Source organism: Cibotium barometz, chromosome 10, assembly GCF_041138505.1.
Source record: "Cibotium barometz isolate CiBa-2024 chromosome 10, ASM4113850v1, whole genome shotgun sequence".
In the NCBI taxonomy this organism is placed as follows: domain Eukaryota; kingdom Viridiplantae; phylum Streptophyta; class Polypodiopsida; order Cyatheales; family Cibotiaceae; genus Cibotium; species Cibotium barometz.
Window position 1 is genome coordinate 35,641,695 of NC_141055.1, and position 13,814 is coordinate 35,655,508.

The following is a 13,814-nucleotide window of genomic DNA, read 5'->3' on the forward strand; positions in this document are numbered from 1 at the left end:
TGTCCAGCCAAATCGGCGACACATCCTTGGTAATAAAGGCGGCCCTACACACCCCTCCCACAAATGAAAGTGCCAACCCAACATGATAGTAGCCCTGCAAGCTTCGGCTACTATAAATGCGAAGTATGGCCTCAACCCTTCTCTCAACCACGATTGCATCTCACCCCTTTGGAGCGTATCCCCTGGATGATCGTGGACTGCAAGCATCATCTCCGCAACATGACCCAGTACATACGTGTATTTAGAACATCAGGCTTATTGGAACTATTGGCTTGGGTTTCCCTCTTGCCTTCCCCATGGCAAGCATGGGCCCAAATAGCCCTGTACATTCATGATTTTTAATTAGCATTTTTCTTACTGTGTATTAATCAAATGCCTATTGTACATAATATATGCCTGATGTTAACCCCTTGAGAAATGCATGATTTCTTAGCTAAACAGTGCATCTATTGGCCCACATGATTTAACAATAGCTGTATGGGGGGCCAATGGCATATTTGTTGTGTTTTTCTTTAGTATTGGGAATGCACGAGTATTTGGTTGTTATGGGACTTCCATTGGGCAATAGTTTTATAGTATACCCAATTGATTTAACACACAATCAGGAATGTTGCACAAGATGCTTTGATTACCTAATAGATATATCAAAATAATCTACATAGCTGTCCTGCTAAATCCTAACCACGAAATATACATCATAGGCAGACTACCAACGGTTTAACCCCTCTTGCTTGTGTACATCATCAAACTGTAGATTGTAACACCCAAAATGTTATAATAATAGCATAGGCTCACTTAGCATGCTCTTCCTCATAATGCATACTTACTACAATTTATAAGCATTAGCATATTACATACAAGTGACTAGTATATTTAACGTGATTCTAGCATACTAATCTATTATGTTACAAGCACATGATGAGGTGGTGATTCTAGCATACTAATCTATTTATGTTACAAGCACATGATGTTCACAGCATGCTTGATGTGTGAATTATTTGATTAGTACTTGGAATGTTAAGCTAGCAATGATAAAGGTTTCATGTTAACAATTGTTAGCATGTATAGGGTAGTATTGGTGGAATTCAGCCATGGTATTCTTTGCTCTTATCAGCTGTATGATAGCCTTAGTGTAATAACAATGTTTGTCTCAAATCAATATTTTAACTAGTTCCCGTCCTTCTAGTGTAATACCTACACTATACCCAAACAAATAGCCTATGAGTAGTATATTACATGACCATTTAATCTATACTAGCATTATAACATTAGTATGCTTTTCTTTCAATGGATTGATTTTAGTTAATGGAATGACATGATAATGAATTGTATCTTACTAATACCCTAGCTAATCCTAGTCCTGTCATGTTGTTGGATACATCTTTTTTGGTGATGATATTTATGAATGATTGTCCTTCTAACATTATTACAGATATTATGGTTAAGGAATAATGGTGTTGATATCACCATTATCCAGCCCCTTGAAATAATGGTTAAAGTATGCTTTTTAAGGAACACTACACAAATTATATGGTAAAAAGCCAATAAATGGTTTCTTACTTATATGAATTATTTCAAGGGGCTGGATATCACCATTATCCAGCCCCTTGAAAAAGCCAAATAATGGTTTCTTACTTATATGCATACCATAACTAGATGTTATGCATAGATGTCTTCCTTTTTAAAACACAGTTTTCCAGCCACGTATGCATCCGTTATCATGTTAACTTTTGCAAATGTAAGAAATTGTGTAAAAATAATAAGGCTACTACAATTTCAGCAGCTTAATGTTTTTTGCTTTGCAAAAGTTATCTTAGCTTGTACGTTGGGTATAGGACAGCCATGTTGTAGCTCGTATGCATTATATATTGCTAAATTTTTCAAAATAATAGGTGCATGTCTAGCATAGATATATGCACATAGTTTCTAATAGCAATAAGTAGCATTTTTGCTTATTCATATAATGGTTGCCCTTGTTGCATCTTTTGCATAGCTGGACCTTTACACTTGGTAGGCCCTTTTACTAACTTTGATTGAACTCTTATTCTAATATGCATGCCATAACTAGATGTATAGGTAGATTTTATGTAAGGATTGTTAGCTTTCCAAGTAATTACCTCTTGTTAATTAATTGTTGTATGTTGTTTTAATATAATACCATCGATTCTCCCCTAGCTTGTGGAAATATATACTTATGAATATATTTAAGCTATCTAGCCTATGGAATTAGCATACTTGTAATAATTTTTACCTAAACTTAGCTTTATACCTCATTTTTTACTTAGACACCCTTGGCCGTTAGTCTAGCAAACCATAACTCATTATAATTTTATCTCTTGTAATTTTATCTTAGCAAATCTATCAGATATTAGATTTGATAAAGCATAATGTCCTCCCCCTCCTCCCTTAAACTATTGTGGTTTTAGTTCAAAAATACTGTTGTCCTTTGAAAGAATTATACATGCTCATTCACTACTACCTTTAAGATTGATGGATTTCCATAGCTTTATTTAGTTCAGCTCTCATATTAAATGTGACATTCAAAGTTTGATGAGAAAAGGGCTTTATTTTGGTGTCTTATTATTTTCTTCATTTTCAATGCACGTTAAAATACCTCATGAAAGTTTAAATGCAAAAGCATGCCATGATTCCTTTTTGTGTAATGTTAAAAGCTTCTAGTTTTTAATTCTCAATGGTGAAAGTGTATCATATTATTTATTGTTCTTGTTGTTAAATCACACACACACACACACACACAAAGGATTATCTTGTATCCCATACATTATGTTTCGCTGTTAATAGTTGCGAGACGCTCACGAACTACTACTAGTATAGGATCTTAACTTGTTATGACTTGTTATGATGCTCGCGAACTACTACTAGTATAGGATCTTAACTTGTTATGACTTCAACAATATCTCTCTTTAGATCGTTTTTTAACCTTGATGATTGTTCCTACGGATAAAAGTATTGGATGCATCCTAAAAACCATATGTTATAAAATTTCACACTACCCCAATTGGGTATATAGGGTTTAACGAAGCCTCGCAAAGTATTTGGTTTGATCATGGGGAGAATTCTCCAAAGAACTTTCTTGGCTTGGGAAGGAGAATCTTATATCCAAGTTTCGATTCCTGATACTAAGATTAGGAAAAGACACATCTTCTTGGTTTGCAATAGCATTCGATTCAATATCTGCATACCCTATGGGTTTTGAGACAAGTCACACACTCCTGTAATCCAATCTTTTCCCTTTAACACTTCAATCTTTTTATCCCACAACACACACAAAATGGACCATGACGGGATTTTTCCTTTAATTTTTTTTTTCTTAGCATTTTTTATGAAAGAGGAATGAAACAGTTTTTAGAATCAAGTAGATTCTGCAAGAAGTAGAAAGCACCCTAGTTGAGCTTCATAGATTTCATCCCCCACCTGGCACCCCCTGATATGAATATATTCTCAAGGATGTCCAAACCAACAAAATATTCTAAAAGATAATCCTAATAATAATTTCAAAGGATAACAACATTATGAACCAAAAGCATGACTTTTCCTCTTAACCCATGAACCTCCATGGGTTAAAGTTAAGAAATCGACCTTCAATTCTTGATGTATGTCCCATAGGTTTGGATATCCTTTAGAATAAATTATTTGGTTTGGACATCCTATATTGTTTGGTTTGGACATCTTTAAGAATCTATTCATATTGTGGGGTGTGTGTGTGTGTGTGGGGTGGGGGTGGGGATGAAATCTCCTAAGCTCAACGAGGGTGCCTTTCTACTTCTTGATTAATCTACATGATTATAAACTTTGTTCCATCTTGCAATACAAAATTCTAAGCAAATATTGAAAAAGGAAAAATCCCCTCATGGCTCATTGTTCTCCTAAAATATTTTATTAACTAAAGTGTTACTTTTTAAATTAATAATGGTTTGAAGCCATGGTTATTATTCTTAAAAGATAAAAATCCCCTCGTAGTCCATTGTTGTTCTCTTAAAATATTTGGTGAATTAATTTTTTATTTTAAAATTAAGGATTGGAAGCCATGATTATTATTCTCACAAAAGATAAAAATCCTGTCATATTACGCGCAGTGAGACGTACATAATTCGATTTTCTCTACATGGAAACTTGACCGAGTGTGAATTTAGAATTTTGCCTTTAGGATTATATGATGGAATTATTGGTATGGATTGGCTTACATGAAATCAGGTCGATATCCATTACCACAAGGGGCCTATTTCTTTCATGGACCTTCGCGAACAAGAACAAGGTGTAAGGAATTGGAGTAACTGGAGCTCCTACCTTTACAACTTGTAAAGGCATCTAAGATATTGAAGGGACTTAGGAAGAAACATGCTAAGCTAAATCCTATAGGCAAGGAATCTAACACTAAGGAACCTAAACAGTTCAGTGAATATGCTGATATATTTCCTGAGGACTTGACTAAAATACCTCTAACTCGTGAAGTAGATCATGAGGTTGAGCTTATAAGATGGCCGTTTTAGAAGCAATTGAACTTGAGATAACTCTTGGAGCAATGCTTTGTTTGACCAAATGTATCTCAATGTGGTGCACCTGTACTTTTTTTAAAAAAAGGATGAAACTCTTAGACTATGTATTATTTATCGAGGATTAAATAAGCTAAGCATAAAATATAAGTACCCCATTCCTAGGATAGATGAGCTTTTAGATTGATTACATGGTGCCCATATATTTACGAAGATTGACTTGAAGTAAGGATACTATCAAATTAGGATGGAAGCACAAACTTTTTGCTAACAAGAGTAATTTTACCTTCTTTACCAATCGTATTGATATTTGGGGTTCTTAGTGTCAAAGGATGGAATTTTAGCTGACCTGGCAAAGGTGTAAGCTATTGGTATTGATTGAGGCCATAGCCAAAGATGGTAAAGAAAGTTAAGGGATTTTTAGGCTTAACAAGATGGCAGTGGATGTTTATCCAATGATTTTTTTGGCTTAATAGGATGGCATGGATCTTTATCCAATGATCTTCCAAGATTTCTTTTCCCTTAACTATGCTTCTCAAGAAGGATACTTCGTTTTGAGATTGACCCTTATGTGCATAGCACCTTTAAAATAAGTGAAAGGTTGTGTTGGTAACAAATCTTATTTTGAATCTCCTAGAGCACCTTTAAAATAAGTGAAAGGTTGTGTTGGTAACAAATCTTATTTTGAATCTCCTAGAGTTTGGTAAGCCTTCTAAAGTTATTATACTGATACCAGTGGATTTGCTATTAGTAGAATCTTAATGTATGAATCTGGAAAGTTGAGACCACATAAGAGAAATTATTCTGTCCATGACTCAAACCTATTAATAATAGTGCATAGTTTAAATCTTTGGCAACATTATCTTCTTGGAAAAAAAAACTCACCTTGGTAACTGTTGATCATAAGAGGTTAAAATGGACCTTCACTTAGAGTGATCTCAATATGAGATAAAGAAGATGAATGTAGACTATCCAAGAGTTTGACTTTGAGATCAAGTATAGATTAGGGAAGGAGAACATAATCACAGATGTGCTTAGTAGAAAAAAGACTCTTTACTCATGATAACTATGATTCTTTATTCGTTTTTAAAAGGTTAATTTATTTGGCGAGACGAGTTTTGGTTTCATGGGTTTTGCTTAAGTGGACTACTCTGATGATGTGGTGCTTGATGTGTCCATGTCAACATCTGATGAGTCGATGTCAACATGCAACATGGCATGGACAGACATGCTATCATGTGCACCATGGACACACATGCATCATCCACATAATGGCCATGCATGATGTCATAGAGCATAGCAGGGTAGTCCATATGGTCTGAATGGGCTTTATGTGAGCCCTATATGCTTGGTGTTATCTTGGTGTGGTATGTACAATCACTTCTGCACATGGTTAGAATGGGCTTTATGTGAGCTCTATATGCTTGGTGTTATCTTGGTGTGGTATGTACAATCACTTATGCACATGGTTAGAATGTGGCCTGTACATGGTCGAAATGGGTTGCTTGAGATCTTACATGCTTGATATCATCTTGGTGTGGTCTATACAATCCATGTATCATCTCGTAATGGGTGGAATGGACTCAATGTGATCCGTGTATGCTCTCTCTTCTCATGGTGTGCTATGCATGGTCCATGTGGCCTATACATGGTCAGAATGGATTGCCGAGTTCTTTACATGCTTGATATCATCTCGATGATGTGGTTTGCATAGTGCATGTGACCCACATATATTTGGATCAAGCTTCTCGAGATCTTTAATTGCTTGTTGTTGCGCCTTGGTGTGGCTTATGTGGTGGATATGGAACCTACATGGTCAAAATGGACTACTTGAGATCTTTATATTCTTAGTATCATCCATATGGCCTTAGATGGTCTATATGGTCCATACATGTCTAGAATGGGTTGTATTTTCCATAGATTCTGGCCGCCCTAGATGGTCCATAGGTTTGTACATGTGTCAAATGGGTAGTATCTTCCATAGATTATACAATCCATATGGTCCGTACATCTTTGCAATGGATTGTATGGGATATACACATGCTTGGTCTTCTCTTGGTGTGCTATGTATAGTCCATGTGATTCACATATGGTTAGAATGTGTGTCTATATTCTTGGTCTTCTCATGGTGTGCTTTGCAACATGGTCCATGTGGTTTATATATATGTTTATAGTATAGCTTCTATGCTCTTGGACCTTGTTCCCTTAAATATCTAGGAAGGAGATAGGTTGGATATCATCTTTATGTAGTTGTTATTATCCCCGTATGATCTGTATAGTGTATACCACACACATATATGATTCAAATGGCCTAATAGTGATCTTTATGTGCTCATTGAAGCCATTAATGTTGCTCATCATAGCTATTATTTGGTCCATATGGTTTATATGATCCCTATAAGGTGGCAATGTGTTGTGTGCATGTCCTATATGGTCCATATATATCATGCATATGATTGGGATAGCCTCTAAAATGAAATGTATGAGCCTAGTATAGCCCATGGTTGGGTTTGTATGGTCTTTATGGTTTGTGTAGGGTTGCAATGCACTACATGTGATATTTACGTAGTTAGCATCATCCCTGTTGTGTGGTCTATATGGTCAATACACCATGCATATAGGTCCAGTTATATATGACCTTGATATGGTTGGTCCCCCTTGAGGTATGCTCTCTATATGGTCAATACACCATGCATATAGGTCCAGTTATATATGACCTTGATATGGTTGGTCCCCCTTGAGGTATGCTCTCTATACAATCCATGTGATTTGTATTGAATGGAATGGGATCTACATGATCTCTATGTGCTTGGACCTCCCATTGTGTGCTCATCATGGTCCATGTGGGCTATATATGGTCTATTTGAAATCTTTACATGGCACCGGTGTTGTCTCAACATGCTTAGGTACGGTCGATATGGTCCTCACATAATTAGAACAAGCTTCTCGAGTAGCACATGTATGTTGTCATCCACGTGTAGCACATGTACGGTCGATATGGTCCTCACATAATTAGAACAAGCTTCTCGAGTAGCACATGTATGGTGTCATCCACGTGTAGCACATGTATGTTTATGTGGCTTGTAGGTCGATATGGTCCATGTGGTTCATGTGGCCTCTAGGTTGATATGGTCCATGTGGTTCGTGTGGCCTATAGGTCGATATGGTCCATGTGGGGTGTACATCAAGGTGGGTTGCTTATGATCTTTACATGCTTAGTATTAGCCTATTTTGGCATGTATGGTTGGAATGGGATGCATGTGATCTTAATATATTCCTTGTGTGGTCTGTATGGTCTAAGTGGAGATCACATGTGTGTGGTGGCCGTTTATTCCTTGGCATGGATGGCCTATATTTTTCCTGTGGTCTTTATAGCCTAGATGGTCCATATGTGTGGTCATAAATGTGCTTTATAATTGGTCAATATACATGTTGTGAATGGGATTTGTGCATTCTCTATATGTTTCATATGGTCTGTACATTGTTCGTATGGGATATGTGTGATATTTATGTGGTGGTATTTTTCTTGTCTATACAATCCATATGATATGTGTAGTATCTAGATGGGCTCCATATAATCTTTACATTCTTAATATAGGCTTTTGTGGTCCATATGGTATGCATAAGTTGGGAACTAGCTACATGCAATTTTGTATGTGGTTGGTATTGACCCCATGTGGTCTTTAAGGTGCGTATGATATGTGCATCATCTGAATGGTTACATGTGATTTTGCTATACTTGATATGTTGCCCAGGATCTTTATGTGTTTTCTCTAGTCTAAATAGAGGCTATGCATTGTCGATATACATATCCACCAGGCAGTCAACCCATCATTGATGATGTCACCCCCAAGAATTGATCATCACATTTAAGGCACTTTACTTTTAGGACTAATACAAGGCACTTTTGAGAACAAAATACTTTTAGCACTAATACAAGAAACTTTTGAGAAAAAATACCTTTAGCTTCAAATATATCAAAAATACTTTTGGCACTAACACAAGGCACTTTTGAGAAAAAATACCTTTAACTCAAATAGATAAAAAATACATTTAATACTCAAATATATCAAAACAGAGATAGAAAGGTTGTGTTCGGTGTGCTAAACACCTTATGTAGTCAATTTTTTACATCGTTTTGAGTTAAACAAAGATAGAAAGGTAGTGTTCGGCACTAAACACTTTTATATAGTCAAATATTTACATCTTGGAGACTCAAGATTATTATAAGGGAAGGGTTTACAAAATTGGAAATATCTTTTGGCATTTATAAACCCTTCACTTATTATAGTAATAAGGGAAGGGTTTACAAAATTGTAAATATCATTTGGCATAACCATGAGAAACCAAGTGAATGCGGTAGAGGTTGGGAAAATGTAGCAGAGTAGGTGAAGGGTTTGGGGAGGAGTGGGGGGGGCTTTCTCATGGAGACTCTCTTGATGGGAATCTTTGGTTTGGGATCCACAAACTTGAGGTCAAACATAAGAAGTCTATTTTGGCAAATGGATGTGGATGTGACATTTTGGTGAATGGTGAGTGACATTTTGGTGAATGGATCTAGGAGATCTAGAGGCCTACGTAGGGGTGATGATATGGATGTGGCTTTATTAGCAAAGGTGTGTACATGAATGATGTTCCTTGTACAAGGGATTAAATCCTTAGTTTCAGTAAATGCATGGTCATTGCGTGGGAAGTGCCAAGTTAGTGTTGGGTTTGTGTGAAATGGCTTTGGTGAGTGAGGTTTGGAATTGGGTTTGGACTTGCTGGGTGGAAGCTTTGGGACTCATGAAGGACCAAGTGGGATGCTAAAATTATAAAATGTATCTTCCTAGGGTATAGTATGGAGGAGTCAAAGGGTTATTAATTGTACAACCTTGGGTCAAGGAAGATTGTGTTTAGCAATGATGTGGTGTTCAAGGAATAGCCCCATTAGGTGGGGGAGGAGGCTTTATCCACTTGCACATCAACCTTGAGGGGTGCAAAAATACACTTGGAGGAGACGATTTTAGGATTCAGGAATATGTTCTCTCCTTGGAGAAATCAAACATTAGCTGCTCTTTTAAGAGGACAAGTTAATGAACATGTTCTCATTTTGATTCAGTCCCATAACAGGCAAGTACATGTAGTACATGTGCTTGCACGTAAAAAAAGAGCTTCCTTTGTCCACTGCCTTGGAAATCAAGGCAATCACAAGAGGGCTTCTCTAAAATAAAAATTGCATATGGTTCCCTTGAGATTTTGATCTTTCTTTTTGCATACGGTTTCCCTCAAGATTTTCCATCCTTCTATTGCATATGAAAGACTTTGCAAAGCTCTAGTTTCACCAAAATTTCCTCCACTATCTATGCATCAAGAGACAAAGCCTTGTTAATGCAATATTTGGCCTTTGGAGAGATTCTTGGTGTGGATACTTTTGATGCTCGTCATCCCTACATAATGCATTTTTATGGACAAAGGTGGTGTGCTAGGTGCACCTTCACTTGTGCATTGTTTGCTATTATGGAATACCTTTTCAGACAACTTAGAGGGTTTCGATAATGTCTTCCTTGTATGAATAATAAAACCTCCTCTTGTTAGAGATAAAACCTCATCTACAGTAAGGTTTGTGCCAAGGGTTACAAGCCACATATGTTATGGTTTGTACGTACGTCCCTCTGTGGTTAATTGGGGATGTCTAATTACCACTATGTTTGTAGCATGCACTCGGGTGATTCTATCCATACGGTCGGATCATGGAGAGGCTAAGAATTGAGAAAAACAACTTTTCATCAAGAAGGGTGGTTTTGGGCTTCATAGAAGTGGTTTTTGAGGAAAAGGTGACAATATCTCTATGCCCTTAATTCTAATCTTGATCCAATGGCTTAGAAATTTCCCATACTTTGTCCAAGAGATCTTAAGCCTTTGTCTTCTTTATCCTTTGGATTTTTGTGAGCTTCTCCTTATTCTTCAATCCAAGTACCCATAGCTCTGATACTATTATCATGGGACCTCTTGTACTTCTTGTTGAAGAATTAATCAAACTCACAAACACATCAAGGATTAAACCATAGATTGAGTCAAATTGACGAGATTAAAACATAGCATAGAACATGAAAAATAGAGCAACATCACCATCAACACACAATTGGTTGCAAAGAAGTGTCGACATAGTCCCACTTTTTGGGTATTTATGTATTTGTTGACAAAAATAGAACACATGCCAAGAATAGTTGCATGCTATTGCATGGGCTTTCCCTTTACAAAAAATAGGAGTTGCTTTTACCAAAAGCTTAAATAAATCCTTCCTATCCAAATCACAAAGGAAAAATACATATAAACCCCCAAGGGCTAGTTCATGTATAACCAAATTATTAGGTCCACTCCCATGTATAACAAAAGTGGGCACAACCATCAAAATATAAAAATATCTTGTAGTAAATACCACGGCCAAAATACCAAAATTATTGGCTATCCCACCAATGCCAAAATACTAAAAGGAAAACCTTCCCGGTAAATGCTCATGCCAAATCAGTGTCATTATATCCCAACTATACCAACTTAAGAGCACAAAGCTCGTCAATCTCACCAACCTATAAGTTGTCCATTCAAACACATTACACATTAGCAACATATGCTAAAATTACACAACACATAAGCATCAAATCTAACACTTAGGTCCAACCATCCTCAAATTCACATTTCCTATATATGGAATATTCAGAATCACCCAAGTGTTATACTAAAAATAGTGGTAATTAGACATCCCTAATTAGACACAGAGGGATGGACGGACAAACCTTGACAACAGAAAAGGTAGATTTGGAATAGGGGTGATGTTGAGGTCAGGCTTCAGGCTTAGGTCAGGTTTCCAAGTGTGTGTCACATCATTATTGCATAACCACATCATTTGTGATGTGCTACCCCCTTGATGGGTTTGTGATGAGTAGAAGCATGGTGATGGCACTCTTTTTACATAATTTTAGATGATGCAACCACATTTCCCTTCTTGTTGGACCCAAGTAGCACATCATTTGTGATGTGCTACCCCCTTGATGGGTTTGTGATGAGTAGAAGCATGGTGATGGCAGTCTTTTTACATAATTTTAGATGATGCAACCACATTTCCCTTCTTGTTGGACCCACCCTAGACACTTGACCCAAGTGTTCGTTAGAGTTATCTGAATGGCCCAGAATGTCTTGTGAATATCTTGCTCTGGAACATATACTAGACTTCTTGGAGTTCAGCTTGCACATTTGCATCTTCCTCTAGATGCCTTCTAAGTGGCTTTATCATGCTATCAAAGTGGAGTCCCCTTTGGGCACTGATTTATGTGGCTTACATTATATTGCGGTGGCTAATGGGCAGCATCACCTTTCACTACCTCATTTTGAATATCTTTTCTCTTGCATCTCTTTGCCTCCTTGTCCCCTTCTAGTTTCCCTGGTGTATCGTGCATATGCCTCCCTCTTATTTCTTGCAGCATTATTCACACCACTTGGCAAGGGTTAACGTGTCTATCATGCCACAACTCTATTCACATTAAGTTATCCAAACTGGGGCTTTCCCCAATTTTTTCTTCCTTGTAAGAAACAAAGCACCTTGTGGTAAACCATTGGCAATATTTGAAACACATACATAATAGAGAAGATCTTGTTCCTACTTTATAGAGAGCAAGCCAACTACCATGCCTAGATTTTGAGAGATTGGTTGTCAATCTAGATGCCAGCTCAATGAGATCACCCTCCTGCACAATGGGATATTAATGTCAATGCTATTGCTCATTTTATACAGGGACGTGGTTTAATCGAGCTCCAGACCTTCTAAACCATGGGTCCATTCTTGGGATGTTAGTACGCTGAACAACTCCACACCTTCTAAACCACGAGTCTATTCTTGGGATGTTAGTAGGCCGAAAAACTCCACACCTTCTAAACCACAAGTCTATTCTTGGGATGTTTAGTAGGCTGAACAACTCCACTCTACATCATTGTAAAATCCTCTAACTATGGGTGAGTGCTTCTTTTTCTTGCTTGTTACCTTCCACCACTCCTTGCACATTGTGTTATGTGTTGCTTTCTCTTTTCTCACAACATTCTTTGTTGTGTGGTGTGGTTCAGACACTACGCAAAGTGGAAATGACATGAGCGCTCCTTGTCTAGCATCTCCTTAGCCACCATTGAACACTATAGCCAAACTGATTCTAATTGGCTTGGGCATAAAGCCTCAAAATCAGCTATACTAAAAAGCCATTTCTCATCATTATTACGTTGAGGGATTGCCAAAATTTCACTTGTGCAGCTGCATCTTTAACTTTCATCTCACAAGTGGCAATCGTAAAGAAATCTCTTGTAAGATATGGCATGCAATAATGACAATGACCAATGGTTTGTTAAATCTATGCACTAATGGCAATAACTAATGGTTTTCTACATCTATCTTACCTAAAGGTGAAGCCTATAGAGCTCATTTTTCTACGTATCTAGGCTAGAATATTTGACTCGATTGGTGTGGTTGAAATGTACACATGAATGATGGAGGTCTTCCTCAATTAACCCGTTTTGCAGTTAACAAGATTTAACCCATTTTGGGGTTAACATGAGTTGCCACTATAATTCTACATCAAATAGCAAAGATGGAGATGCCAAAAGCATGTGTGATCGATCTATGAAGTAACGATGTCCAAATCTACAACTTTGATAAGCACCCAAAAATGATCTAATGGAATACTTATGGCAATTTCGCTTTAAGAGCATGTGGCAACAAGCTAGAATGGATTCCCTCTGAGCTTGGGGGGGTTAGTCGGCCATAGTTTGTGTGTTAACATTATGGCTTTATATATAAGTCATTTTCTCTCATAATATAACATACTCTCCCATTTTACAATAGAGTCTTGCTCTTGTGCTAATCATGTCTTTAATCTTCTTCTCTAATGCATGCTAATGAGCTCATAAAATGAGAGTAGGGATGAGGACCTGTAGCATAACAAAATGATGTGACAATGCTCACGAGAAAAGGAGACATGTTTTATAGAGTAGGGACGACGGCCTACAGTGCAATGCAATGGTGTGACAATGCTCAGAGAAGGCAATGGAAACTACTACCCAAGGAAGTGGAGCTTGAAGACCTTTAGGGTTGCGAGCTTGTACATTTGAAATATCTCCAATGGTAGTTGTAGCTTGCTAAGGTAATCTACCACATCTACCCATAACCCATTCTTTTGAGTAGTGTATTTCCACAAAAAGAAGTGGTTTTGATGGAGATTTGTGCGAATTTTAACAATTTTTTGCTCTCTTTTTGTGCATAAAAGAATGCTTGGTAGC

General features: G+C 37.2%; 1 protein-coding gene across 1 annotated transcript in view; it reads right to left on the minus strand.

Moving 5' to 3' along the window:
* RPC14 (RNApolymerase 14 kDa subunit) overlaps nt 1-13,814 on the minus strand; it is a 189,296-nt gene that overhangs the window by 105,281 nt on the left and 70,201 nt on the right. The gene's annotated exons all lie outside the window — the stretch shown is intronic.